This window comes from Ipomoea nil, unplaced genomic scaffold, assembly GCF_001879475.1.
Source record: "Ipomoea nil cultivar Tokyo-kokei standard unplaced genomic scaffold, Asagao_1.1 scaffold1250, whole genome shotgun sequence".
NCBI lineage: Eukaryota > Viridiplantae > Streptophyta > Magnoliopsida > Solanales > Convolvulaceae > Ipomoea > Ipomoea nil.
Window position 1 is genome coordinate 774,056 of NW_017617678.1, and position 5,997 is coordinate 780,052.

The 5,997-nt window shown below is 30.2% G+C and overlaps 1 non-coding gene across 1 annotated transcript; it reads left to right on the plus strand.

Annotated features, from left to right (window-relative positions):
* Positions 1-377: 377 nt before the first annotated feature.
* TRNAK-UUU lies at positions 378-449 on the plus strand. Its single transcript has one exon. It is a non-coding gene; the product is annotated as a tRNA-Lys (tRNA).
* Positions 450-5,997: the final 5,548 nt, after the last annotated feature.

The window sequence follows — 5,997 nt, forward strand, 5'->3', positions numbered from 1 at the left end:
GGGGTCCTGCGCGTTTAGGATTAGTCCAGTGAAGCTGAGACTACATAAATATAAAAAATTTAATTTTATCCAACAATGTAAATATGTGATAAAACATATAAATTTAACCGCTACATTATTTATAAGAATAGATTAAAAGTACTCTAAAATTCATGAAATGACTAAAAACTTAAATCTTTTTTTTTTTTGAAAAAAACATAACTTTAATTCAACCATATCCGGCGTCAAATGTAAATCTTAAATGTGAATTTCAATCATAAACAATAAATATTATTGCAAAAATTGCATAAATTTATGTTCGAGTTTTGTAATCAATGAGGATAGAAATAAATTAGTGTAACTTTCAAAATAATTTAATTGCTAAAGACCATCAGTTGGCCGTCCTAGCTCAGTGGTAGAGCGCGTGGCTTTTAACCACGTGGTCGTGGGTTCGATCCCCACGGACGGCGTTTTGCGTAACCATATTTCCAAATGGGCCCCTAAGTCTGTGGGCTTTATAGCCCATTCCCCGAAGGATATAATTTGCCCGTTTATGGACCATGGTCCACTATCTGATCTCTTGTGGATTGGGCCATTGACCATTCAGATATGTCTTTAAACTATTTATGTTTAGTTAGCCGTCTTAGCTCAGTGGTAGAATGTGTGGCTTTTAACCATGTGGTCGTATCTTCCAAATGGGCTCCTAAGTCTGTCGGTACTGACCCAAAGTAAATAGAAGCGCAATAGTTATGCTGTGCAATCGAATGTACCATGCGCATGGTGCATACGGTTTAAAACGACGTCGTTTTGATTAAAAACTCGCGTCCCACTTTAAAAAAAAAAAATTCAGGTTCGACTCTCAGCAATAGCATTATTGTGGATATATAGTTATGAAATTGTGGTTATATAGTTATGAATTTATGGATATTTAGTTCATTCATTGTGGATATTTAGTTCATTCATTGTGGATATTTAATTCAATCATATATTGTGGATATTTAGTTCATTCATTCATTCATTGTGGATTTTTACTTCATTCATTCATTGTGGATTTTTACTTCATTCATTCATTCATTGTGGATTTTTCATTCATTTATTCACTGTGGATATATAGTTATGAAATTGTGGATATATAGTTATGAAATTGTGGTTATATAGTTATGAATTTATGGATATTTAGTTCATTCATTGTGGATATTTAGTTCATCATATATTGTGGATATTTAGTTCATTCATTGTGGATTTTTACTTCATTCATTCATTCATTGTGGATTTTTACTTCATTCATTCACTGTGGATATATAGTTATGAAATTGTGGATATATAGTTATGAAATTGTGGTTATATAGTTATGAATTTCTGGATATATAAAAATGCTATTGCCGGGAATTGAACCTGATTTCTTCTTTAAGTGGGACGCGCGTTTTTTTAACCAAAACGGCGCTGTTTTGCAACCGTATGCACCTTGCAAGGTGCATTCGGTTGCACAGCATAATTTGCGAAATAGAAGACATATAAAAATAGTCAACGGCCCGATCCACAAGAGATCATATAGTGGACCATGATCCAAAAACGAGCAAATTATGTTATGAAAGTGTCTACCTTTCAAAGTAGATACTGTTCAAAACTGTCATAATTATAAATATAGAGTTCTATACTTTAGGTTGGTTGTTCTAGCTCAGTGGTAGAGCGCGTTGCTTGATCCCCACGAATGGCATTTTGCGTAACCATACTTCCAAAAGGGCCCCCAAGTCTAAAGCCCCTTCCCCGAAGGATATAGTTCTTTCTAATATATACTTCGGGCCTATTTCGGCACTGACCCAAAGTAAATAGAAGACATTTGAAAATAGTCAACGACCCAATCCACAAGATCATATAGTGGACTATGGTCCAGAAACGGCCAAATTATGCTGTGGAACCGTAAGGTGGCAATTTATATCCTACACAACGGCGCGCGTTGCACTGTGCGCCCAGATGCAAAACGACGTCGTTTTTTTTTTTTTTTTTTTTTAATTTCCCGCCCCAGTGTATGGCAGTTATTTTTTCTTTAAAAAAAACCCCTTGTTCAAAAATGTACATAATGTTGTACTAGAATACACATAATTGTATACATGAATGTACATAATTATATAACAAAATATACATACTCTTTTTAAAAGATAATACACATAATCTAATATAATACATAATAAACATAAACTTTTAACATAATACACATCAACTCTTAACATAATACACACAAATTTTCTGATCCGGATGTACATAATTGTATAAAAAGAATGTACATAATTGTATAAAAAATGTAAATAACTGTATGAACAAATATACATATTTGTATGAACAAATATACATAATTGTGTGAACAAATATACATAATCACAGCAACTTCCTACCGCGCCTCCCAAAACGACGTCGTTTTGGAAGGCGCACGGCACACGGTGCTATGCGCGCCGTGGTGTAGGGTATAACGATTGCCGTAAGGTGGACACTGTTTAAAACTGTCATAATTGTGAATATAGAGTTCTGTAATTGTGAATATGAAGTTCAAAAATTATGAACATCAAAGTTACAAAAAATGTTAAGCGCCAGATTTTTTATTTTATTTTTAATTTTTTTTTAAAAAAAAAAAATTAAAATTAAAAATTGTGAAATTCACTAATAAAACATAAGGTTCCTCTAGTTTTTTCTTACAAATTATTTACATAAGTGATTGTAAAATCGTTTTGAATATTGTTGAAAGCATCTAAATACATAAAAAAAAATTAAAATTAAGAGAAAAGAAGCATTTTTTGGAGAAATTAGAGGGTCAAACCGCTTTTGGCTGTTTGCGGTGTATAGAGCTCGAAAAAATACGCGATTTGAAAAAAAATTGTCCAAAACAAACAACCGAGTCAAAAGTTATGCCTTCCCGAACTTTTAACACTATACAACGCAAAATAAATAAATAAATAAATCGCCGAACCGGCCGGCCAGCCGCCTAGCGCCTATGCGCGATTTTTGCAACCATGATAAACATAGAGTTTTATAATTATGAATATAGAGTTTTGTAATTGTGAATATAGAGGTCAACAATTGTGAATATAGACTTCAATAATTGTGAATATGAAGTTCAAAAATTATGAGCATAGAGTTCAGTAATTATGAACATAGAACCAAGTCCACCTTGCAATGTGGACACTGTTCCATGGCATAACAATTGCCAGAAACGGTGTCGCGGCTATCGTTTATTAATTTATTATGTGTAAGTAATTTAAATATTATTTTAATTTTGTTTAATAAGATAAAAGTGATGGGGTTGCACCCGCACTTGGTGGGATAGAGATGAATTTTGAAAAAATTTACATAATACGAGTCAGGATGGAAATAAGTGGAGAAAGTATAAGGTGCCTGGATCCACCGATCCATTGTCATTCTTATGTAATACCTTGGGATTAACTCTAGACACCAACAATAATTAACTTATTAATTGTTTATTGAAAGTGAATGATATCTACTACCAAAAGTTATTACCTTTAAATATAGACTGTACCAATTCAAACAAAATGATCCAATGTCAATTCGAGTACCTTCTCATCAGGTTATATAACATTTGCCCAAGAAGGCATGTTGAAATTCTTAATTAAAGATTTAAAGATGGACGGCTACTAGCTACTAGGCTCATTAATGCTCTAATTTAAACATAGAATGACTTTTCACCCCAATAAAGGCTGAAAATGTTGTCCCTCCACAATTATGAAGTGACATAAATTATAAATTTATTTTTTTTAAAAAAAAATGAATTTGAATCTTTACAGGGCGTTTGGTTGGATTGGGGAATTATGTGGGAAAGGAATTGTAATTTCATGGGAGTTGAATTACTGGAAATAAAGTGGGAATTTAAATTCCAGTGTTTGGTTGACAGGAATAGAATTATTGGAAATTTCAATTCCAATGTTTGGTATACATGGGAATTGAAAGGGAATAAGTAGTATAAAGTAAAAAATGTCCATTATTGTTGTTAGACATTAATTTTAGGTTAAAAAAGGAAGGGGTAATTTTGACTCATCACTATCTTTTTTTCACAAGAATTAAAATACCAGGGGGACATGGGATTTTAATTCCATGAAAATGGGGGAATTGCAATTCCATCCAACCAAACTACGGAATTTAATGGTCTTTGGAATTATGTGGGAATTAAGTAGGAAGGGAATTTAAAATCCCTCCAACCAAACGCCCTGTTAGTGTTTGGTTACTAAAATAGAAATTAAAATCAGTAGAAAATACTTATTATAGTCAAAAGTAAAGTGATCCATTTTTGTGAAAAAATGTATTTCAAGAGTTTATTCGAAATATATTTTTTACTCTTGTCTTACGCTTGATTTTTTCACTTTGAGTGATGTCAAATGGGCTAATTTGCTAATTATATATTTAATTATTATTTGAATTGGACTAGAGTAACCTGGGTAAAATATGTGTCATGTTGGGCAAAGGCAAATAATAAAATTATGAGTTCGACATGACCCATAGTCTAAAAGATTAAGAAATTTTTTATTTCAATTTATTTAGTTTAGATTTATTACATTTATAAATGCATAATTAAAAAATAGGTCAGATGTAAATTTACAAATTTTATAATTTTATTGAATTAGTGTATTGAATTTTCTGATTTTTTTATTACATTTTATTTCACTCTTTCGCTCTCTAGTTTTATAATTTTTATTCTTCAATTTTCTGATTTCATTTTACAAACTTAATTTTTAAGTAAAAAAATTCAATACACTAATACTAAATGTGTGAAATGTAACAAAAGTTAATAAATGCATATTACTAATATATCACATTATCTAAGTCATATGATTTTTTAAAAATAATTTTATAGTTCGTTTAATCACATAAAAAATTCAACACAGTAATGCTAAATATGTACAAGGTAACAAAACTCAATAAAACCATATTACTAAATAAATTACAACTATTTCAATTATTTTAGTACATAGCTTGATTACAAAAACAAAATATGCAAAATCTCATTGATTACAAATCACTCCATATAGCATTTATACATTTCTACAAGATAATAATAATAATAATAATAATAATAATAATAATAATAATAATAACAACAACAACAACAACAACAATAACAATTAAAGGCAAAAACGAATCTGTGCGCGAAGAGGAAATAGGGAAAAACAAGTTGTGCACAAAGGGAAAATGGAAAAGGAAAAAATAAAAAGAAAGCACGCAAGGTATGATTCAAAGTTCAAACCATCAACTTTATAGAGACTTAGTATTGTTTCCTCGTGTTTTCTTCATATTTCCATTTAAAGAAATCTAAATTTGAATTCTCCAAAAACATAGATAAAATAAAGAATAGAGAGAAGTTATGAATTTAGAGAATTAATTTTAATAAACAAATTTTTTATTTTTTATTTTCTATTTTTCACTACTCCAATTTCATGTTTTTTTTTTTTTTTTTTTTTTTTTTCCAAAAAATCTTCAAAACTTTCACTTTGCTAAACAATCCCTAATCATTTCTTTTATCAAAATAAATAAGTCTACTTGTGCTTGGCTATAGCCTGCAGTTAGTCAGCCTTATTTATTTACCAACTTTAGTCAGCATTTACTGGACATCTTTTTCTTTAATACATATAATTGTTACATTCTGCCTAACTTTTGAAGGTTAAAATTGAGAAATTTTATTTGCACCACCCTATTTATTATTTACGCCATCTATTTAATAGGTGTAATAGCTGCATAGGTGGTGTAAATAGAAAAAAGATATTTACACCACATTCATTAAATGTAGTCAAATATTAATATTTATTATTTATTTTTATTTAATAATCAAATTATTATTTATATATAAAAAAAATTAAAAACCCCCCGCCTTCTCCGGTGAGAAGGCGAGAAGATGAGGGGCTGCCTTCTCACCGGAGAAGGCGACATGTTCTTTTTTTTTTAAATGTTTTAATTAATTAAATTTGAATTAAAAAATTATTAATTACACTTCGTAAATGACGTTTGACTAAGGTGGTG